Below are 26016 nucleotides of genomic sequence, written 5' to 3' on the forward strand. Positions count from 1 at the left end.
GTTTTGTAAATGGTGATCTTTCCAAAGTATCGATATCATTTCCGTACATTTTTATAGATGGCAGAAAGCTTATATACACATGCAAACAAAAGGAAAGAAAGTTCAGTAAATAAATCCATGCGCAAGAGTTCGTTAACTCTACTTAGAAAATAATAATTTACTACTGCGCTCACGTTAAGGAACTTGACTTTATAACAATTAGTAGTATTAGCTATACTATTGACAAGAGTTGGAAATAGTAAAAAATGTCGAACTAACCGTTCGTCTTCCAAGTCTGTCGTATGTGTGATAGAAGTGTCCTTTAAATACAACATTTTTTTTGCTTATATTCACTTTTAATTTCCTGTTTTATATCAACAAAATTATAAATTTGCTCACTCCTTTTAAGTTAATTCGGAAATTACACCGCATTGCTATACAATATATTATGTTCACTTACCTTCAGATATGTCCGATATACTTGAAAAATTCTATAATTTGATTAACTCAATTAAATCCTTTCTTTTGTTTCATCCAAGTAAAAGTCTGCTGAAGAGAGAAGAAGCATCGATCGTGCCAATCGCAAATGAACACTTTAACATCGACAGGTAGCTGGTTAATTTAGTCAGAATGAAGTGTTGATTATTCATTCAAAGTTTAAGCAGGTTGCTTTTCCTCTAATCAACGTATCTTTTGATTGACAGGTGAAACGCATAAATGACATTAACAAGGCGTTGTTCATTTCCTTTCAATTTCAGCTTCTAGAAGAAAAAAGGGGTAGTTTAGTGGAGCTTTTCAAATGATGATAAACAACTTTCTTTTTTGAAATATAGATATCGTGATTTCGAATGAAAGAAATGCTCAGATGTGTTTAAAGAATCATGAAAGAAAAATAAATATATTAATAGAAGAAAAATAAATCTCTACAGATCTTTAATTTCGTGTAATGTTTCGTCGTTTTATCTCGGAACTATTGAAGCTTTCTTATCTTTATGAACAATTACTGCAATTGACGCTTTCATTCAGAAAATTACAAATATAAATGTGCGCGAATTCACATATCCTTCACTGCAATGGGTAATAACTTCTATATACCACAAGACCTTCCTGTACTGCATAAAAAGTGGCATGGAAAAGTTCGACTTTCTGATCCAAGATGAGAAAAACACCAACACTACTATATGTACTTGTTGCGAGGGCCTAATTAAAACTAGCTAATATGTATTTCGAGAATTCGTTCCTGAATCTTGAACAATCGTGCATATACTTTTACAATAAAAAGAAATTATTATTCATTGATTAGTCAACGATATATGTTTTTTTTTCAACATGAATTCCTGGTTCAAACGTAAGTTTAAGCAAACAGAATCCGGTGTATAACAGAAAGACAGTTTAAAAGCAGGATAACTTGTACGTTTAACTGTACTGAGCAATCAGCTCTGATTTGAAAAACATGCAGCATTATCTCATAGACATGGAAGAAATTTGTACTTTTCTTTGATGTTTTTCCTAAAAATTCAGAAAACGCATGAGTTTACTTAATCAAATTATTGCCTTCCTCCATCTCTTATAACAAACCATGCTTTAATCAGAACCTTACCAAAATATGAAACTGGAGAATATAAGACAATTACGCATAATGGCATGAAATGAATGTTGTGAAACTTCAGACTGAAGAAAATAATTTAATTAAAGCAAGAGACACGAGATTGCTTAATGGTTTCAATAGAGCAAAATGCTTAGAAAATTACTTCAGCGGAATAATGTACACTGTAGGTTATCATAAAAGCCAGCGTTCGTTTCATGCTGCATTGTAAAATTTATGGTATAGTATTTCATCAATGTGTTTTCTGGGGATGCTTTTTCATGTAGTTATATCATGATCTTGATATTCGTTTCATGTTGTATAGTTATTGGTATAATACTTGCTATATTATTTCGGAAAGGGGCTATAAAATGCATTTGAGGGATTTTATTTTCATCAATTTTGTTAGTATAACCTCTTCCATTACAGACAGAATTTCTCCGAAGCATCTGATTCGCGAACTTCCAGTCGAAAAACTTATTTTGAACTCTACTCCGGAACCCAAAAAAATACGACACACTCTTAATTTATTGACTTTGATAATCCTCTATTTCAATTCTGTTATCTTTTAGTATATTTACCCAAATTTGATAGCAGAAATCTAATATGTTTTGTGAAATTTTTAGCATAAAAAAATACCTATTCTTTTACGTTCAGAAAATTCAGAAAACGTCCTTCATACCACTCTTATATGAATTGTTCTCGCTTTTTGTATGCTAATTTAAATTCATTACAGCAAACTTAAAATAGGCTGTGCATACTACATTCGACATAAATAAAATAAGTTTAGCCGGGATTCAAAATTGCAGCACCTGTAAACCGACGCTTTGCCGAAATGAACTGAAACCATAAGTATCCCACTAGCGTAGGTAGTGTAAAATTTGATTACGATGTACTTGTAAGGGGAAGAGGCTTTAAAAAAGATTAAATCCTCAATGAATAGGAATAATTTGACAACATAAATCTCTAATGCAGAAAGATGGTGTTATTTATCAGGCCAAGCTGCTTTATACAAACAACTTCCCATTTGGTCTCTTATTTCAGTTGAAGTTTATATACAGGGTTTTGTAAGGAGATATGCAAATCATAAACATTCAGTATAATTTATTTCTATTAATGTTTTACTGTTAATAATAGAGATATCTACAGAAACACGTCCTTTTTACTGTCGAATTTTCAGTAGATAACATTGTTGCATGTAATGCATTTACATCCTCATTCAATTTGCAGGACAGAAAGGGTAGCTGCAGTGATTGCATGACAATTTTGAATCAAAACGTTTTCCGGGTTCCTGGAAAGTGATACAATTACAACATGTACGAACATAATTAGTTTTTGAAAGGTATAAATCACTTGCTGTGAACTCATAGAATTTCATATCCACAATTTGAATTTTAATACGAGGGATAACGGTGTCGGTATGATAGAAATAAATTTAATTTGCGTGTTAGTCATAAATTTTCTTCATCAATTAACTTTATGTTTCCTTCTATCAATTGAATACGAAGATACTGGCTGCTTTAAATTCTTTTTTACTTTCAGCCAGGTACTTCATGCTGGGAAAATAATTCCTCGTGTTTGTATTTGTAAATTCCGTTTAATTAACAACTGAATTCCTCCATTATAAGGTGCCAAATTTAATTATGATGAATACAGAATAAAATTAATTTTGATTTTGTACGGGTGGTTTTCGTATTCCCTTCTACTCCATTATGGCTGATTGATGCGTTAATGTTTAAAAGATAATTTTTCATTTACTTTAAAGAATGTACTCCTTTCATTAGTAATTGATTTCTCTTGAAAAAAATATAACTTCAGACTCATATATTACTGCTGACCTTGGTTCGACACCTGTTGTTTGAGGAAGGTATTTACCTTTCCGATGAGCAGTTCCTGTATGGGTCGTTATGATTTCTTTCTTACAACCTCTAATTTGAACATTTAATTGAGGGTATCGCCATGAAAGTGATAAATGATTTTTCCTATCTACATACAAAAATGCATATCTAAACTTTTGTGTCTGATCTAGCTATCTAAAACTTTCAGTTTTTTTTTTTTTTTTTTTTTTTTTTTTTTTTTTTTTTTTGCTAAAGTCATGGACGTTTTCATGTTTAAACAGTGATTTTAACATTTATAAACTTTTGCTATAACTGAACAACCTTTTTGTTAAGTTACTGATGTATGCATTGTAAGCATTTTACACATACAAAATTGAAAGTTTTTAGTTCAACTTTTCTTTTGTTCTATTTTCAAAGATATGTTCATCGAGAAAGAGAATATTTTTGAATTAGATAAAGAATAGAAATCATGTACTTTCTTTTTGTTATATCAGTGATTGCTTTTCCTTTTTTTTTGTTGGTTCGATAGAGTTAAATTAGTAAAATATTTGTATTGTCATATGATTTTGTCAACTCTTTACGTCGAACTTCTTGATTAGAAATTAATTTGTCAGCTTAATAATTCTAAAGCAAATAACATATTCATCGGTATTATGCTTTTTAAAGATCAATTTTTGAATAGATAAGCCCTCATAGATAGACAGAAAGCACTCTTTTATGTGAAGAAAACATAATTGACTTAGTCTTAATGTGAAGATTATTATAGCGATATCAAAATTACGAAATCCAGAAATCCAGGAAAATACAAAGAGAAGAAAGATTAGTGATTAAAACACCAAAATAGAAAACAGAAAAAGTAAAAGTTAATAAGAAACCAATAATATATCTCATCCTTGTGGCAAGGAGTAGGTGCATCGGCAGGGTAGGTATCTTCTACTTTTCCAGAAACATTCAATGGGTTTCTTATAATTCGCAAGAATGTATGTATGCTACTAGTGACACGTCATATCACCACTCCATTCATAAGAAAACCTTACCATACCTTAAAAGCTAGGCTTTAAACTCAAAGATTTTAAGGTAATAGAATGATGGCATTATTAAGAGTGTATTGAAATACGCAATCATTATTTTATTGAATGTTCTTTAACAGTAAAGATACAATTTTTATAACAAAAAAGGAAAAACTAAAAAAAGAAATTTATAAACTACAGGAGTAAGGCAAGGCGATAAATAAAGTAATGTTCATATATCGTTAGTGATGTGTGAAAGAGTTTGTCACATGCCAATAGAGTCATATGAAACGAGTTTTTTTTCAGTTTCTCATTGTGGAAAAGGTAGTCAGTTTACAATCCTGATGTATGTAACGACTTTGTACGTTTCATCTCTCCATTTGTAACAGTGTGATAGTTCACGAACTCGGACTATATATAGATTATCAAGAGTATAATTGATATAATTATTCTTTCAAATATTTGATTTTACATTCATTTCTTTAAGTTCTCATGTAATGGATTGATTGAAGTATGGATTAATGATTTTAAATTGTTTTGTGAAAGAACGAACAATAAATATAATCAAAATATGATCAGATTTAAAGCGAAAACTGCATTCATAAACGATCATCAAAATTATTCTTTCAGATATTATTACATTTCGATGTGTTTTCTATCAAAATTTGCAAGTTTACATTAACCCCGAAAGAACATTTAAAACAGGTAATCGTTTCCAGCAGCAAGATTTTGATTTTCAATAGATAGAGATTAATAAGTCAGAACTTTCATTGCTTTGAAAAGCACTTAAACAACATTCTATTAAAATATTCTACTAAACGAATTTTTGATTGAAATCTTGATAATCAGAAACATATTGCCCCATGTCAAATATTGAAAGTTTATAACATTTTTTATATTTCAAATCATGGCATAAATTTTCTTATCTGAAAATTAAAAGAATTAGAAAAAAAGTAAAAAGAACAGCTCCGAAATAAGAATGTTGTTCTTAGAAGTTCTTGAAATTAATATTTTTAATGATGCACTTGATTTTTCCATACTTATAAAGATTAAGAAACCGCTAAAAACAAATGAAACCAGATGCCGGACAAATGAAGTAAAGAGATAGTTATATGTTATGTTTATGAAATCGAGTTGTCCGCATGTAAGTCACGTCCTCAAAACTCAAAAGATCTTCTGGAAACCCTCAATGATAAATAATTTTGGAATATATATATGTAATAACATTTTTTACTCTTTACACTACTATTTCCCATACTCAGTTGAAACGTCCACTCAATAGCTTAATACATCGTTTTTACTGTAATAATAGATGGAACTAGAAACAAATACATTTGGTCTAAGTAGAGATTCTCCATACTTCGTACAACAACGATTTTTAATCAATACACCGAAGATGTCAAAATAATGGAATTTGTAAACAGTTCATTCATTCAAACCAATTTCTCTATTCTTGTTTTTTAATTCTCTTGAAAATTTAATTCTCCCATTTTATTATTTTTAAGTGACTTTTAGGTCCAAAGGGCCGGGTGTTTCCATCTCCTAACTTAATTCTTGACTATTGTTTAATGTGTTACACATGTCATTATAATAAACAATGACTTGTTTAACTGACATACTGACTTTCTACACTACAATTTGGTTTCTGGAACAGGTTCTGTTGCTACAAGAGCAAAGTGATCAAATTAAAAGTATTATGGTGGTCATCGTGAAATCCTGTATTGCTTATAGTGTTTCACTCTGACCATGAGAGCCAATTTCTTCACCGAGTTGTAGTTTTCCTTTCCTCTTTTGTCTACCCCGGACATAACATTTCGGCGGGTTTTCCTATAAACGCAGATGACACCTACATGTAACCTATAGGTGCACCTGGTCCATGCTTCAAGTTATTGGTGGAGTCTAGGTTGTTCAGTTCTTCTGTTTCTTTGTACGTGTAATTTTTGTTACTACACGTCCTCTGTTGTGCGTGATTGATTTTCCGGACTAGTTAGCGTTTCTCCTTTGAATTAATCTTTCGATTAACGAATCTTGGTTACCTTGATTACTGTTTTACATATTTTAACAAAGGGTATGCTTTTGACTTTTTGTATGGAAAAATGAATTTTCAACAAGTAAATAGTACGAAGTTTAATGTAAGAACTTTATATATTAATTACCTTGAAGAAACCAACATTACTTTTCCATTATCTAAAAAAGAGTTTGGTAACCTTGTTGTTAAATTCTCCTTTAAAAATATCTATTTTATATATTTAAAAAATAATATTTCCAATGATAAGAAAGTGTTCGGTATAATTCACATCAAAGAGTAACATAGCAATTTTGTTATCAATTTATAGCAGAAAAATTGTTCGCAGGTGCTCGAAAAATTTCGACTGGAATTGAAAACACAAGACGAAATACCACGGTTCCAACCATAAACATGGTTACCGATATTATGTATTACGGTTTCTATCATAAAGACTGACTTATGTCTCGTTATATAGTTTCTTTTCATTTTCATGCAGACAATAGATTAATAGCGTTTTTGTTTCTCCACTCTTCATTTACTTTTGTATTTGGTATCTTGATATAAACCTATTGAAAACTTAATTCGTGGGCAATACGTTTTGTCGTGTCACAATATTCTTTAATTCGTAAATTTCATAAATATTTGCAGTGGAATGAAATCTTTAGTTCTGACATTTGTTTGAATTTGTTGTGATTAGGAACCTTTCCCGAAAAAAAAGATCGGTACCATACCCCACGAATAGTTGCTCTAGTGTTTATGTTTCAAGTTGAAATATGAACATCACGCATTTCAAAACATAATGGCCATCTATTTTACTAACAGTATAGTTCACTGCCATTTACATTCAAAATTGCTCAAAGTTATTGTAATTACAGGAAGATAAGATAATTATTTTCTTTAAAAAAAAACTGTTTGATAAAATGTGTTAATTTTATCTTCCCACCTTTCAAAATTGAATTTCATAAAAGAACCATAAAAAAATCATATATCAAAACGATTAATGACAAAGTTATTGCTCTCTTGTCTACAATTTGTAAGATGGAAAACATTTTGGAAGAATTTCACACTTAAAATCATCAAAAAGTAAATAAATAATTTTACAACAAATTAAAATCAAACCACAAGATCTTGAATTCTTCGGAAAATACGTTTGCTGATATATCGCAGATTTCATTAACTGTGAATAAGAAAGATAAGCTTATCAAAGATTATATACTGGAATATTAGTTGGGTACAATTCAAGTACTCCGATGCTTCAAACGTAAAAATTAACTTTCTCACAGAATAGTTAACCTACCAATGTGTGTTTGAAGTAACGGACTACATTACTGTTGTTGTTCCTCTCACTGCGTGTTTGAAGTAACGGAGGACATAACTGTTGTTGTTCCTCCCACTGTGTATTTGAAGTAACGGATGCCATTACTATTGTTGTTCCTCCTACTGTGTGTTTGAAGTAACGGACGACATTACTATTGTTTTTTTCCTCCTACTGTATGTTTGAAGTAACGGGCGACATTTCTGTTGGTGTTCCTCCCCCTGTACGTTTGAAGTAACGGGCAACATTACAATTGTTGTTCCTCCTACTGTATGTTTGAAGTAAAGAGCAACATTACCGTTGGTGTTCCTCCCACTGTATATTTGAAGTAACGGACGACATTACAATTGTTGTTCCTCCCACTGTATATTTGAAGTAACGGACGACATTACTATTGTTGTTCCTCCCACTGTATGTTTGAAGTAACGGGCGACATTTCTGTTGGTGTTCCTCCCCCTGTACGTTTGAAGTAACGGGCAACATTACTACTGTTTTTCCTCCTACTGTATGTTTGAGGTAACGGGCGACATTACTTTTGTTGTTTCTCCCACTGTGTGTTTGAAGTTACGGACGACATTACTATTGTTTTTTCCTCCTACTGTATGTTTGAAGTAACGGGCGACATTTCTGTTGGTGTTCCTCCCCCTGTACGTTTGAAGTAACGGGCAACATTACAATTGTTGTTCCTCCTACTGTATGTTTGAAGTAAAGAGCAACATTACCGTTGGTGTTCCTCCCACTGTATATTTGAAGTAACGGACGACATTACAATTGTTGTTCCTCCCACTGTATATTTGAAGTAACGGACGACATTACTATTGTTGTTCCTCCCACTGTATGTTTGAAGTAACGGGCGACATTTCTGTTGGTGTTCCTCCCCCTGTACGTTTGAAGTAACGGGCAACATTACTACTGTTTTCCCCCTACTGTATGTTTGAGGTAACGGGCGACATTACTTTTGTTGTTTCTCCCACTGTGTGTTTGAAGTTACGGACGACATTACTACTGTCGTTTTGTTTATATATCACGAAAAAAATATTAAAATTGCAATTTATACTTTTATATAAATTAGCCTTTAGACCAAGTTTCTCTCTTTGTTTTGCATTCTTCGAAAAATCCGGACTTGCTATGAAGTATTTTAGTGGTCAGCATTTGATGCCATTAACATTTAATTGGAATGGACTTTCGAATATTCTTATATATGCAAACTTTGTCCTCCACTGTAACCATAAAAGAACCTTTTAAACCACCCACTGGGTATGGAGACGAAATTAAAAGAACGCATTAACCATGACGTCATCAAACATAACTTTTCGAGAAACAATAAAAATCAAGTAAAACAGTTTGTTAACACATTATCCAACGAGGGACATCTGGCAATCAAAATGCACTAAACGAATTCAAAAAATCAATTTCCAATCTTTGAACCAACCTTCATTATCACAGTGTTTCTGATATAGTAAAAGATAATACAGAGCAGCAGGTACAATCTGAATGCCTGTGGGATAGTTCTGGAATCACTTCGATGGCTATGCACCAAGACAATAGTTTTACACATTATTGAGGCTTTACGGCTAATTGCTCTTATCTCGACTGAGAAGACAGGGCTTCTTGACATGCTATTCTGTAAATGCACTGTCGGTCAGTCAACGAGTAAACTTATACAAAAAACATAGCTTAAAGAATAAACAAAAAACTCTTGATTTGGTGTCTGGAAGTAATTGAAAATGTCAGATTCACCTAAAATACATGTATTAAAATTCATAATATTTCAAAAATCATGTTTAGAAATAATTTAACGTCACTTATGAGAATTGATCAGGTAAAATTCATATTACATTGCCTCTACCAAGGCACAGAGAAACGATAAAACAATAACTGAATGGGTACAATCTATCAAAAATATTTGGAAAGTTTGTTGTTGTGTTTACAATAGAAAGAATGGAGTTTGCGTGTAAACTAAGTCATTTTAAATATAAAGTTTATAATTAAATTTACCATTATTGTATTACAACACTGCGCTACTAAGATTTGTTTTTCAACCTAAATATTCAATAGATTTATTAAACAGAAAAGATCAAAATAAAAATATTGAAAACAAATCTTAACCTACTGTAAAATTGTTTATCTCTCATATGGCAATTTATCTTTTCTTAAAGCTTTGTCTTTCTTAAACAAAGACAATACACCATTTTTATTACCAGAACACTAGATTTGCTAGTACAATAACAGAAAATTGTGAACACGTGTGTTTTAGTTCCGAGAATATCTGTCAACAAGCCATGTTGGTGGTCTGGAATAAAGATATGTTCATCCATGTTTACTTTATCTCTTTCGACACAAAACAAAAGTTCTTACACAAGTGTGGCTTGAATAGTAATGACTTTACAATACAATGAACTGGTTTTCAAGTAGTACTTTAACATAGTCCGGTATGTCATTGTAGCAAATATCACTTGATCTTTTTTTTTTGTTGGAAGGTGTCGGTATATGTAATGAAATTTTAAGATATTAAAAGCCTGATATGAATATTGATCATTTTGGCATTCCTAAGTTTTTCGTCACACGTCATGAAATATATGCAAATGTTGATCTGAAGGCAAATGGCATAACAACGAAAAAGACGTCAAAAATGTATGGAAATTCGCACTAAAAGAAATCTTGAAATGCTACGCCCTTGTATAAGTGGGCTCTTCATGTTTTATATATTAGACCAGAGTTTTTAATTTTGTACATATTACGTTAATCTGGAATGTCTTCACAAGTTTTACCAAAGGTTGTGTTTATGTACCAGATGAATACTAATTATTTTCACTGAAAATATGTAGAATATATCGACGAGCGCGTGACCTCGAGTTGAGATATTTCACATGGTATTTTCTGTATCAAAATCGAAAGTAATTATAATTCTGTCTATCAGTAATCCACTCGTTGTATTTTTATTCATTTTAATGTACATTTAGTTTTTAGAAAATCTAGTAATGCGGATACAGGACGTTGGTACATGATGCCATTTTCATTCAAACCTCTAAAGGACTTGAAATTAATCACCAGACACAGATCCCACAAACTTGAGGGCGGGAGAATAAGTTCCTGGCAAACTAAGAGAGGACTTTTTCTCACATGACACCTATCGTATTGTCCCTTGATTATAATGCCAGGTAAAAGAACCTAGAAGATTTAATTATGGTAGGTGCTTAATACTCTATTTAACTCGATGACTTACCCTACCGGTGCACCTGGTCCATGCTCCCAGTTTTTAGTGGAGTCCGAGTTGCTCATTTACTTTTGTTACTTTATATGTGTTATTTCAAGTTACTTTATGTTCTTTGTTGTGTTTGTCTGTCTTCTATGTCTGGTATTTGTCCCTGGATTGCATTCTTTCGATTGTCGCTACAATATTGGCTCCCTTGATTACTCTTTCAAAGTGTCGACAGCTGTGGAGATTTTTATTGAAGTGAACTGATGACATACGACATTCATCTTACGAGAACTACTTTATATGGCTCAGATAAAAGAGTTTACTCTATCTGACTTAACTTACTCTCACTTACTTAATTTTAATATATTGACCAAAAGAACTAAAACAGCTAGGAATTGTTTTTTTAACAACTGTTAATGTATTGAAAATTTGTATTAATTTAAGCAATTATATTTTAGTTAAAGAGCATAATTAAAGGTAAAACAATACAAATTGGTAGAAGAGTTGGCATCAAGACCCAAAACATTGGGAAACTATGACGAAACATGTTCTTTAAATACCAAGAGTCTTTGATGTTCAGACGCAGTTCATGTTAACCACATCTTACCTGAAATAAAACATTAATTAGATCCTGATAAATTCATGACAGCTTCCCTCAAACGCTTTAACAGATTTTCCTCACGATAAGAAAATCAAGTTCTAGCTATTTACATCCAATGAAAAAATATTGCGTGATTAATTTGTACCCTTCGATTAATAGTTATTTCAGATGAAAGTTAATAGATTTCTTGAAAGGCATTGAGCAGGCGATTAAATTTATCAAAAACTTTGGCATTAATAGAAGTTTAATGCTCTGTTAAGCATGTAAATGATCTTGAAAGTATTTTATATCATATTGTATATAAATCTAAATAAAGGAGACATAAATTTGGTCGATTCATTCTTTGATATTTTTCCATTCTAGATAATTGAATATAAACTTTCGGTTACAAGTAAAATAGTACGTATGTTTTTAAAACCGGGTTTCAACATACCAGCTCTATAATTAATGCTCCTAACCTAGTGAAAGACTTCCTTTGAATTATTGTAAAAAAGGTTATTTGCCAACGTTTGTGTATACATATAAAAATAAAAAAAAATTAAATGGATACTGCCTTCCGTTTCTCAGTGATAATGAAACCTAAGTCTCAGGAAACAAATCCAATTTTTTATATATGCATGCTTGATCTTTCAATATTTTGCTATTTAAATGTCATGAAAATAAGAGATAACGTGATAGTAAATCATGCACAATTTAAATATTTTTTTTCTAATTAGCATCAGACCAGCAACATTCTGTAATGAAAATCAATTTGAATAGTGATTTTATTATACAAGTCACATAAGTTATGCTTTAATGTATTGTGTTCTTAAAAATAAATTTATTGGGGTTTTCCACTATGCTATCAACATTAAAACATTATAAAACAAAACCTTTTTAATGTTTAACGCTTGAAAGGAGTAAATGCGATATTTGTGCTTACAAATAATAATATGCCCAACTAGTTGCATGTTTTATTCATTAAAACATTTATTAATGTCTTTAACATCGGGCCTAATTCTCTAAACAATGATATCATGAATAAAACTGTATTCGGGTTCATGTATAGACCAAAACAATCAAATACAACATAAAAGGACAAAGTTTATATATATATACCAGTAGAGAATACTGCAGTGAGCTTCCCGATAACTGTTTAATGGGGGTTATTATGTAAACAGCCTCGAATAGTTACTTACCAATACACATATGGCGATCACATTTAATTTTATAAACATAGATCGTGCCATTTTTTCAGGTAGGAAGACCCTGGTACATTTTAATGTCGGTTAAGTAATGCTTGAAGTTTCTAATTTAGTTTTAGTCAAAGATTATCACCCGGTATCAAACATTAAACAGTATGCAGTTCTCCAGCACTAAGTTCCCTCTTTGTAATTTGACATTTAATAAAAGCTCATTTGTGTTTTTTTGTATTTTCGTTGCCATGTAAAATGCATTTCATTCGTATCAAATATCTTGTCAATTTCATGGAACATGGCAAGATTGTCAGTTTACTGACAAAGAGTGATAAAAAAGCAACAATTTCTAATAGTTTCTGTGTGTACAACTAGAATGATCGTAACGTTTGATAGTTTTTCAGCGTATGTTCGACAAGCATATCTATGTAACTTCATGACAGTCAAATCATGTTTAAACTTATTAGAAATGAACTAAAGATACCCCATTTACGATCAAATTTCGTTGCTGAAATTACCGCACAAATAAGCTTTCTCTCTATTTTAATAAACCCTAATTATATAAGTTGCATCCTTTGCGAAGAGGCTATAAAGCAAACACTGGAAAATTTATAAACAGCCAGATAAAAATATAAATATGAAAATATGAAATGACTCATAAAGACGTTTGTCGTTTGTAATTGAACGCCATAATCGCCACGTTTACATCTTGACGATGTTATTAGAAAACAAGTTTTACAATTCTGTACAGCCGTTATTCCTATTCTCCTATTTCCCTATTATATCATTCCCTTATACCATTAAAAAAAATTCTTAGTTTAAACATACCTATTTACTTAAGAATACAAGTGAGGGGATTGGACTCAAGTTATAACAACATTCCATAAATCATTATCCAATACGGATAATCGCGGATTGCACATTTTACGAATTTAAATTAAATACACTTTTCAGTTTGATTCGATACTTTCAATTATGTAACATCCAAAGGTTTGTTTATGCATTATATGCCCATTCACTTCCAATTCTCGATTCGTCAGGCTTGCTTTATCCCAATACATTACACCTTATACCGAAGTGCAAAATACCACATTAAATGAACTGTTTACCCCCGTCCAGGAACTTTTTTCAGTTTGTGTCCTTTATTCGCTAGAACCCATTTAGCCTTTTTATTATGTAATATTTTATTTTTTGTTCAATTCATTTTCCTCGTTTAATTCCCCAAATTGTTTATGTTAGATTAATACGTTATGTATCTAAAGTAATGAATTGATTTTTATAGCAAACATGTTTAGAAAAAAATCATTCTCCCCATTTTTGGGCATTTGGAACAATTTGTTCTAACTCTGTCATCATTCAATCTGATAAAACGAAACAAGTAATCTAAATTATCATTCGCTATGGAAAACAACGTGGGCACGGGAAAATGTCTTGACTGGTCTATCCGTCGGTCATTTGTATATTGTCAAATAAAAACTGTTTTTATTTTTTGTTGAGGTGAAACCGATAAAACCTATGTGAAATGGAAATATGTTGCGGGGACCACTTCATTGGAATGGGTATTTATATCACAGAAGTAAATTTGTCGCAAAAATATAATATACATTTTTATCCGATTTCCTTCAATGCTTATTTCACTGTATTGAATGGATTACACCTTAACTACACTTTAATTTTAAACTTTAGAAGGTTATATAACAGCGTGATTCTTCATTTGTCAGTTCAAAATCTTCAGAATGCAATAATGGGGATAGCAGACAGTGATAGCAGCACTGGGCACCAAAAGTAAAGGGTCCATAAATGCAGGGGAAATTTCAGTATTTTCACAAGATGGGGTATATTTAACAATCACTACAGAGATAAGCACAAGAAAAAAAGCCTTATAAAAGTAGAAGAAATGTTTTTACCTATCAGAACGTTTTGGTTTTGGAACATAATGAGAAGTTTTTTTCAAAGTACTACAAGTATGACCAAAAACTATTGCTATGAATTTCCTTTTTTGTTTCTTTGTTTTTTTGTTTTGTTGCTGTTGTTTTTTTTTCTTTTGGTTTTCTTTTTTTTTTTTTTGGGGGGGGGGGTATTTTGATTTTTCTCATATTTGGATGCAATGTTGTAACAATATACGGCTTGAATGGGATAAAAGTTCAAAAGAAATTTGAAAGGAACCCAATTTTCCTTAATATTAAAGTCGCTATCTGGTGCAAAATATGTAGGTAGGTGAGCGCTCTTTCATTTTTTTTCTTTGATTTTGAAATTCATATTACTCTGTGAAGTGCTTTCACTATGGAAATTACTTCGTGTAAGCTTTAAAGTATGTCCTGTGTATTTCAAGGGATAAACAACTTTATATGGAAAAGATTTTAAAATTCTAACTTCAGACCATAGAACAACTGAGAGCCTGATTTCAGTCTGACAGGAACCAATCTGCCTATCTCGAAACATAAGTGTAAAGAAAATGGTAGAGTAGTTATGATTGTGCAATAGTATTTTGGGCAAAAGTCGTCCCGGATCTATTACGAACTAGACACCCGACTGAAAAGCTATTGATAAGGTCTATGTAGCTTTTAACAGGTTACGTTTGCATCAAAATAATGATCCTAGAACATTTGAGGTTTACGAATTTAGCGAAATAAAAGTATGATCTAAGTAAGTCTGAATATTTTTGTGTAACATTCTTGTTGCAGTTTGCACGGTCTTTGCTGACCGTTGATTAGTTACAAAATGTACCTTATCGTCGTGGCATATCTATGCAAGTTCCCCCAATCTTGAAATGTTTGTTTGACTGTAGTATGCATCAAAACTTGTCTATCGAACTGCAAAAATAGATATAATCGTCAGTTTTATCGGCGGTATGCTATAATCAGGTGAGTGTTTACAACATTTCTTATGCATAAAGTCTTAAGACAGCGATAAGAAGTCAATTGAACGGTGTTAATATGGCATATATGTTATTGGATTGGCATCTGCTTGTCTAAAACTATTCTTTTTGACCAGATAAAACTTGACTTCAATATTTGACAACTATTATACCATTAAGAGTGCAGTGACAGTTTTATTGTACAATTACAACCGTTATTTTGTTATTTTTGCGGTTTTGTTGTAGATAAGATGGTAAGGTTTATTCCCACTTGGTATGGTAAACTCCTACAGCTTATAAATTAAGTATGAACAATGTGAGATAAACCTTCCCTAAAAATTAAGATAACTTCATTTGTGTCCTATATTTTTATATGTAAGCTTTAAACGTTGAACTTTTTGGTGGATTATATTTAAGCAACTACTAAAGTACAAATTACTCAATTAATTGCGTCATTTTTTGGCAAAACATTTAATTTGCGAAATAAATTTACTTGGCCGACTGTTTTCCAAAACACACTTGATGTCAATTGATTAAATAATAACTTCAACGACTAGAATAACCTTTTAAAGATTATCAAGGTTAATATGAAGAAATTTGTTACGGAAATAGATTTGTCATTATGTGGTTTTAATTTATAATGATAATAAAAATAAGGATATTCTCAGTCTGTGTACAAACTAAAGCAGATCTAAGCAATGTTTTTTGTGTGTTGGTAACATTAACAATGTGCATTATTTATAACTTATACAGAAAGCAAATTAGGCATACTTTTATTATATCAATGCTGATCCGAAAATTAAAACAGCATTTTTACCGTTATATTATATTTGATTTTTAGTTTGTCCAGACATTCTTTCAGTAGTAATTCATAAATAAGTAAATGTATACATATGTCGCACAAATTAGTCATTTCCATGATTGCATAGTTCGCGCAAATGTATTAATCATACAGTTTAGAAACTCATTCCAACGTGTCCTTATTTATTTAAAAGATAATTTCAAATAGGAATAGCTTATTTTTCTACATTCTATATTGTCATTAAAATTGAAATGTTCCCCCTTTGATATGTATATCTATGTAAATTGTTCGACAAACTTGATATTTATATATGTTTTTATGTTAAACCAATTAAACAATTGTGTATCCAGTCAGTTTTGTTCAGTGTGTCGCTGTATGATAAAATCTTTTCCCTTTTGATTACTTGTTTGTTGCAGACCAGAGTAAAACAAACCTGTTTGATTTACATTAAGAACATTCCAACAAAATGAGAAATAGGTTGACATCTTTATGAGAGTAGTATCGATAACCATATGTGAGTATTAAAAATCATCTTAGCACATAAAAACACGATCGGAGCAATAAACCAATCTTGCTTTTTTCTTGCTTTTTATAATGATACGTTGGTGTAAAATGTTCATACAGTGACATGCATCAATTATTGTCAATCATTTTAACAACTGTATTAAAGAAACAGTTACTATAAATCGCTCGCGTAATGCACTTAGTTGGAGATAAGACTTAAAGATTGATTTTGCGGCATACATGTGATTGACTTGGTGTGCATTCTATTGGTATTATCGGTATAAATGAAAGAAATTATTTGTAATGAAAAATAAAATATATTGTGACATCTTTACACAAAAGAGACAACGATCTTGATCAGTTTCATAAGGTTTCCAACGTTTCCCCCAACGCCGCCATGCATAACACGACTACCAGCTAGCCATATCAAATAGCTTCAATTATTGAATTGACATTTGACAAAAGATGTAAGTGCTAAAGTGCTTAATAAAGGGAAGTAAAGTGATGCAGTAGAGGGACATAATGTGATAACAATTGCCTCCGGTCCGCAAGATTGCCTTACTTCCGTCAAAGCAACACAAGCGATGGAATCCATTTTTAACACTACAAAAACTGCACGCATGCAGTTTATAATCGTATCTTTGACATTAAATCATTAGATACTGAATTCAATATTATTTCAAAATTACAAAAATACAAAACGCGGCATACCTTTTTAAAGTTTAAAACTCAAAACTGTATTACACCCTTTAACATGTTTTACCCTTTCCGTTTCGAGTTTTACTAAACGCGAAAATATTGTAAGCATAGTGATTGCACATCATTTAAAAGGGTTTATTAACCTTACAGCAAGTTATCTGTAAGTGTACTTACTTTCGCGGGTACTTTATTTCGCGATTTTGATCTATAAACATATTCGGCGGAACTTTTTTATTAGAAATAATAGTTTATGAGTAAAGAATAATGCTAGAAATTCTCATTTGCATGTAGTTATTTTCGCGGATAATGCATGACCACTAATTTTTTTAAGGTAAGTATCATGCAAAAATAAGTAAAAATACAGTATTTTTGGAATGCGTTAGGTTTCTGCATGATTTTTGATTGGTTATATATAGCAAATAATTGTTTCTGAAAGCGTGCGACACCACATGAAATTAATTTACTTATTTTTAACTTATACTTTAATCTACCTTGCTCTTACGATCAATAGTAACAATTGGTGGTAAGCAAAACAGCACAATAGAAACAGACGTATTCAAGAGATACTATGTATCAAAATAACTGCAACAAACAAAAGCATATGAAGCCCTACAGGAAGTAATTTTTTTTATTTACGTAAACAAAATAGCAATCAGATTAAAACTCGGTCATGTTACTAGACGAAACTTAACTGCCCGCTTTGTTTTAAATAGATGTATCTTGTATTTTGAAATTAAACTCCCAGAAGCTAGCCTGGTAACACAGCTGCTAAACATATATTCTATTTATTCACTTAAGATAATATTTGCTGAGTTATAAAAACACTATTAAAGTAATTTAGATGCAATTAACAACGTGCATGCAGGGCCTGTCCATCAAAATAAAGATAGCGAATAAACTTCATTAAGAATGTGTACATTCATGTCATAGTGCAGCAATATACCACAGAGAACGTATCAGATAAATATACATAGGTATTTATTGTTTTGAAATTCTAGTTTTACAGTGGACCAAACTTTATTTTATACCTCTCACTCTACTACACTCCCTTTACAAAACAAGTTATACAGACTTGTTGCCATCATTTTGGATATTGGTTTCTACAGACTCTTTAAACCAGTTTTTGTGAAAAGTCAAGATTAAGAAAAATGACCATTTCTTCCACTACCTTTGTCAACAAATGTATAGATGCAATTAATTTGGCTAACATCCTCCATCACAAAAATATTACCAACAAAATTCCCCCATATTTCAAAGGCAAATCTATACCAATTATTCCACATTCCTTTACTTCACCCATTGCATCCAAGATTTTCAATTATAAAAGGCTATTGCAGAACCTCGAGATTGAGGACTTCAAGGCTAAACCACATGACTGTTCTTGCACAAACCTTCCATTCAAATATGGTCCTTCTGGTCAGTCGTTACAGGAGATTTAACCATCATCGAAAACGAATCTCTGCGTAATATACTTTCTAAAGGTCCCAAGTACCGTGAACCACGCTCCATAAATTGGAATTATAACTTTAAAGTTCTTATGGATTCCGTCGAGTACTATGCAAGAAAATGGATAAAAATAGAACAAGAAGACATTGATTTTCTGTCAGAGTGGTTAAAGACCGTGAGGTCTTTAATTTTGAAACGAATGAAAGTTTTAAGTAGGTCAATGAGTGCCAAGGCTACATCAGTTTTCAAAGACCCCGATGTAGCAAAAATACTGTCTACTATACATGACAAATATGTTGTCGTACCAGCAGACAAAACCCAAAACAACATTGTTTTTGTCTGCAAAACGTTCTACATCTAATGTTTATTATCAGAGGTAGACGTAGAAAATAATATCAGTGATAAGACCTATACTGCTACTAGACTCTCCAAAGAAGAGATTGTGGAAAATCATAAATCTGTGCTATCCTCTTTTGATCTCTCTACCAAGGACGATGATTGTGATTTACCGTCTATGTACTGGATTCCTAAACTCCACTGAATCCATACAAACAACGTTTCATAGCTGGATGTGCAAAATGTACCACCAAACCTCTTTCAAAACTTTTAACTTCTATACTCACAACTGTCAAAGAGTGTCTGTAGTCCTATCACAACATTTGTTACTCCCGTAGTGGTATTAATTCAATGTGGATCCTGAAAAATTCGGAAGATCTTTTGGAGATAATTAGTTCAAGACTATTATCTGAATATAATAGCATTAAAACCATGAGTTTTCAATACTGTATACTTCTATTCCCCATACTCAGCTAAAATCCCGACTTAAAACCATTATAAATCATTGTTTTTTCCAAAAAAGATGGTACACCTAGATACAAATATATAGTTATCGTTAGAGATTCCTCCTACTTTGTTGTAAGAAATAATTCCAAATCATCTTCCAAATATACAGAGGAGGATGTTTACAAAATGCTGAAATTTTCAATTGACAATATATTTGTCCAATGTGGTGGACGTGTTTTTCAACAAACAGTCGGCATTCCAATAGCAACACATTGTGCTCCTTTACTTGCTGACCTATTCCTTCACTCTTATGACTTTAAAGCTGTTCTGATCCGAAATAAAGAATATCGTTTGGCTAGATCCTTTTATCTCAGTTTCCGCTATATAGATGACGTATTATCTTTAAATAATCCTAATTTCGGGGATTTGATACATCGCATCTACCCCAAAGAACTTAAGATAAAAGATACTACAGACACTGTGAAGTCAGCCTCATATCTTGACTTACACATAGAAATCGATGGTAAAGGAAAACTATTGACCAAACTTTACGACAAACGTGATGACTTTTCATTCAGAATTGTCAACTTTCCTTTCATCTGTGGCAACATCCCCTCAGCACCTGCGTATGGAGTGTTCATATCACAACTCATACGTTATGCCAGAGCTTGCCGAAACTACGCAGACTTTTTGTATCGCGCTAGAACTCTAACAAATAGGCTTCTGGAACAGGGTTATGTTGCTACAAGATTGAAGTCATCACTACAGACGTTTTATGGTCGTCATCATGAACTCGTGGATCGTTATGGTGTATCCATCAGCACCATGAAAACTGATTTATTCAACGGGTCATGGTTTTCCTTTCCTCGTTTGTCTACCCCGGACATGACTTTTTATGAGCAACTCGGCGGGTGTTTCTAGAAAAGCAGAGGACGCTTACTCTACCTGTACACCTGGTCAATGCTCCCAGTTTTTAGTGGAGTCCGAGTGCTCATTTACTTTTGTTACTTTGCATGTATGATTTTAGTTACTTCATGTTCTTTGTTGTGTATGTCTGTTTTCCATGTCTGGTCTTAGTCCCTGGATTACATTCTTTTGATTACCGCTATAGCCTTGGTTCCCTTGATTACTCTTGCTACACCGAGCAACAGGAGATCAGTATGCTGGAGTTTCTCCTCGACAACATATTTGTCACTTTTAGACAAACAATTTTTCAACAGTGTATCAGCATTCCAATGGGCACTTACCGTGCCCCTCTCCTAGCCGATCTATTTCTTTAATGTTATGAACTGGAGTACCTTAATGTCTTGGGGAAGACAAAAAAAGTTTAGAGGTTAGATCCTTCAATTTTACAATTCGATATATTGAAATTGTTCTTTCAATTAATAATCCTGAATTTGGAGAATGGCTTCCGTTTATTCATTAACCAGAACTGGAAATCAAAAAGACTTTTGACACAGCTTCCTCTGCGTCATTTTAGACCTTCGCCGTATTAAAATTATAAATTTCCCTTTCTTGTACAGTAATATACCAGCATCCCCTGCATATGGTGTTTATATTTCTCAGTTGTTAAAATCTTGTAGCGATTATTATGACTTTCTGACAAACAGATCATAGATAATGGATATTCATAATGTCTACAAATTTATTGTCTGAGTTTTAACACGTGTATTTTATTTCATCTTGAATTTTCACTTTCACCAAAAAATTAAAGACTTTTTGAAGTTACAATTTTACATATTTACATATTTTTTTATTGTAGTTAGTTCTTTTTATTTTCACATTATTTTGTTCATATCTTCTGTGTTGTTTATTGATTTTGATTGGTGAAAATTTTATGCTACTCATTTATGTTAAACTATACCGAAAATAATGAAAACTAACGGAAGCGGGAAGTTTAGAAAAGGACTTTCCTTTTGATTTTTAATTTTGACTACTGCCTAGATTAAATCAATTCGGTAATTTTATTAGTATCCTTAATTTGGTCCCATACAAGTTTCGCTTAGTTAATCTTCACATTTATTTACTTATTTTAATAACCATACATGGTAATGCTACTTCTACATAAAATTGTTTCGTTGTCTGTTACAAATTCTCTAGAAAATTAATTTTGCTACAAAATATTTTTATATCCAGTGTCAATATCAGTAAACGCATTCATTGTAAAATTTCACTTTGAAAATTACTGATGTGTTTATGTCAAGAAGAGCTCAGTGATAGGTAGAAAATTTGTAAATGCCCTTCAAAGTATTATATAATACTTGATTTCACTTCAGAATTAATTGCTTGAAGAGGAGATTGATCGATTGTACGTCAATTAAGTGATGTATCATTTATCCCATTTTGCAAGGAAGTTTCGAAATTGTTGCACATAATTACTTCGATGGATAAATTACCGCTCAGTTTAACATGATTTTAACGGATGTGTTATTATTATTTTTCTGGCATGCTGAAAACCTTGGTGTTGTTTTTTTGTACTTCGTGGATTATTTTCCTTATTAGTACGTTTGTTTGTCATGTGAAACAATGGAATTCATGTATTTTGGGCAGTCATTGAGTATTCAAGGGAACCAAAATTCAATAATAGGGCAAACTGATTCTCAAAAATGAAACGTTTTTCATTTTTGAATCTATACCCAACCAAATGAATCCGTCCAATATTTTGTAGTATTCCTTGCCCATATGTTTCTTCTGAGTTATGTAATTGAAGTCAATATTACCGGAATGTCTTTTATGACCCTAATATTTAAAAAAAGAATTCTTGCTGTGAATATTGGAAACGAAACCTGTAATTAATTTCAATTACTTGTAAACAATTAGGTTCTTAGAATAATTGCCAATGCAGGCTTGTATCTTTGTTAAGGGAAGACGTTACGCAAATAGGGAAAGCCACTTCTTAATGATTTGAATGTTTTATCTACTTCTTGATGTGTTACACATTTGCAATATCACGCCATGTGATACGATCTAGTGATATGACAAATTCATCGTTGCGATTGGTTTATTGTGGGTTTTTCGCCATATGTGATAAAAACCTGATAAGTCGAAAGCGACGTTGTGACTTTTCTGACGTTGTTCACAATCGTGACGTTATAGATGGAAGATCGTTAGAATTTACGCCATGACAGATTTCGAATGTAAAAAAGCCGCCAAAACATTCCAAAGTAATCATAGAGAAAAGGGTTTTTATTTCTCGCGACAGTTTAACATTGCAAAATATCTACTCAAGTTATTTAATTTCAACATCATAACAAAATAACAAACAAACCTCGGCGACTTGAGTTGATATTTTGCGATTTTCAACTTTTCTATAATTATTTTTTCCCAGTTTACCCAGGTAAAATTATTATTAGTTTTCGGTATTGGCCGTCATTGGGTTGATACGTAGGTAGATACGTATATATAGAGAGAGAATAGTGTAGTATATACTGATTGTATGCACGACTGTCTTGGTTACTTATACATCAAACGAATCTCCCGAACTGAAAAGGATTAATGTATCATTAAAATAATCTTCGCAAACTAAATCGTTCCTTGGTTATGAGCCATGTTTCGAAGATGCGGTTATCCGACCCTGAATTGCAGCCTTACTTAAATACTAAGTCCTGTATTTGATGTTTGACCATGCATTAATGGGGTGGGTGAAGGCCTTTTAAAACCAGTTTAACCCAACTGCAGATTTCATGCGACTGTCCACTGTCAGGAGATGGTCATTAACATGTTTTTGCGTCAATATTAATTTTAGTACGATTTTGAAGAATTGTCATCGTTCTGTTACTGTGGAAGTTATTGATTTGTTGTCGGGCCTTTCAGAGTTTACTTAAAGGTGTGTTTACACTTGTTGAAGTCCTTTTGGTGATCCCTAGAAGTATTTACTATTTTGTATTAAGGTTATATGCAGGTGCATGTGCAACATTTCACCATATCCATTCTTTTTTCTATTGTAGTTATACCACACCCCGAGAGAAGTATAGTTATCATAGTGATCCACCGTCCACAAATCTCAAAATATCAACAAAAAAAAAAGGTTTTAACCCTTCAAAACTTAACCAAATGGGACAAAAACGTCTTAACCAATTAAATAGCTTATCGACATTTTACAAACAAATAGATTAATAATCCCAGTGCACGTTTTTACTGCCAGACTATATCCTTAAATAGACTTTTTTACTTTGATGAATGAGTTAAAAGCGTTTGAAAACAAAAAGAACCATGCAACCTAGCACATAATAAGTGTCTGCACGATAAAAGCTTAAGACGGAGCCCTGTAAGCTCCCAAATTAACTCATAAAACAAATTAATTTTCTCTTTTTTAGAATTATGTTTATGCATTTTAACCTAGTTACTACCTTAAGAACCTCGATAGAGTTACAACTTTAATAAGATGCAATTAAAAATTACACAATTCAAAATTTGCTATGCACGAAACTTCATAGTCATAATGTTTGAAAGTTTTAAAAGTAAGGCAGGATCATACGAATTAGTAAGTACGAAGCATGCTGAAATTACTAATACAGATTATGAAGACATTCGACTCTATTGGACAGTTTAATGGATCGCTATCTTGGGAACTACACGTTGTTATGATCCTAATATTTATTTATTCGAAACCTCATTATCCGCTTCGCACATTACGTTTTCGATGATGCTCATTCAATTTTTAATTAGAAAATTTGAAACAAATTAAACACACTCTGCAATACATAAAAATTCATTTTTTTTTTTTATTATTATTAAAAAGTAGTACATGGCCATTCGTGTGTGAACGCAAGTTCCAGTTAAATTTTGACAGCACATTCAATCGCGCTTCAGAACATTAGCAAAAGCGATTCAAAAGCGAATTTCATGAGAAGAATGCATAAGATAGTGTAGGTCTACTCTTTAGTGCACACACACACGTGAACAACAAGGAAAAAACACGATTCAGTTTTGATAATGCAAGTAAAAAATGTTTTGTCCTCTTTAGATTTTATGGAGTGTTTGAAAGAAGACGGGTTCAATAGCAGTTCATGCAACAAAATTAGATTGGATTTCCTTCATATCTATTCTACTCGTGTTTATTTCATTTTCATTTTTTATCATCATATAAGATTAATCATCAATTATTTTCACAAAATGTCCATATTTTTGTTAACACGTAAAATAACTTATACTACTTGAGCAACATCAAATGATTTTAGGATCTCTATGTAAATAAATTTAAATGATAACAAAGTAGGAAATTACATTTGAATGTAATAGGATGTGTTTAACAAATACTCAGAATTTCAATGTAATGTCTGTTCCCACTTACCTGAATTACAAATATATTTTTCACCTTCGGGTATGCCTTTGAAGATTTGCGTCATCGAAATGTATTAGTTGTACGCACTTTGTCGTTCACTGGTATATCCTTGTTCAGAAAATGAAATATTCAAGATAATGATTACCAACTTGCTCGGTTGATTTTAGATTACAGACTCCGAACTTATGAACCTCGCGTCAGTAAATAAAAAATCATTTTGTCTTTTCAATGAGTTCAAAGATTTATGCCCTTGTTAATTGGGTGTCAGTACGAACGGCTAAAACGGATGAAGATTTTCCTTATAAGATTATATGAATAAGGCAGTAGTACTCTTAATTTTCGCTCTTGTTTTATTTTAAAGAATGTATCATAACGATTTTTCATTCTTTTGATCAATTAGCAAAACACATCACCGACGATGTGAAAAGTTCGTCCAGATAGCATTTTGAAATTACATTACACATTGTAATAAGTCATAGTCAGTATAAATGCAGCTTCAATGTGTTGTGTTAACATTTCTATATCCTGTTTCCATCTACCCAAAAGAACTTGCGATAAAGGATACTACAGACACTGTGAAGTCAGCCTCATATCTTAACCTACACTTAGAAATCGATGGTAAAGGAAAACTACTTTACGACAAACGTGATGACTTTTCATTCAGAATTGTCAACTTTCCTTTCATCTGTGTCAATATCCCTTCGGCACCTGCGTATGGAGTGTTCATATCACAACTCATACGTTATGCCAGAGCTTGCTGAAACTACGCAGACTTCTGTATCACGCTAGAACTCTAATAAATAGGCTTCTGGAACAGGGTTATGTTGCTACAAGATTAAAGTCATTACTACAGAAGTTTTATGGTCGTCATTATGAACTCGTGGATCGTTATGGTGTATCCATCTCTACCATGAACACTGATTTATTC

General features: G+C 32.0%; 1 protein-coding gene across 5 annotated transcripts in view; it reads right to left on the reverse strand.

Annotated features, from left to right (window-relative positions):
* LOC148611076 (muscarinic acetylcholine receptor gar-2-like) overlaps positions 1-25381 on the reverse strand; it is a 153116-nt gene extending 127735 nt beyond the window's left edge. For 3 of the 5 annotated variants that reach the window (XR_015924046.1, XM_088591187.1, XM_088591188.1), the window contains exons 1-2: positions 25098-25377; positions 440-740 (exon numbers count right to left, since the gene is read on the reverse strand). The gene's annotated coding sequence lies outside the window, so the exon portion shown is untranslated. Of the gene's footprint in view, positions 1-439; positions 741-25097 lie in introns of all 5 variants that reach the window. The other 2 variants (XR_015924047.1, XR_015924048.1) reach the window with 1 other exon arrangement.
* Positions 25382-26016: the final 635 nt, after the last annotated feature.

The sequence above is a fragment of the Perna viridis genome, chromosome 7, assembly GCF_037379345.1.
Source record: "Perna viridis isolate PV_CMFRI_1.1 ecotype Kerala chromosome 7, ASM3737934v1, whole genome shotgun sequence".
NCBI lineage: Eukaryota > Metazoa > Mollusca > Bivalvia > Mytilida > Mytilidae > Perna > Perna viridis.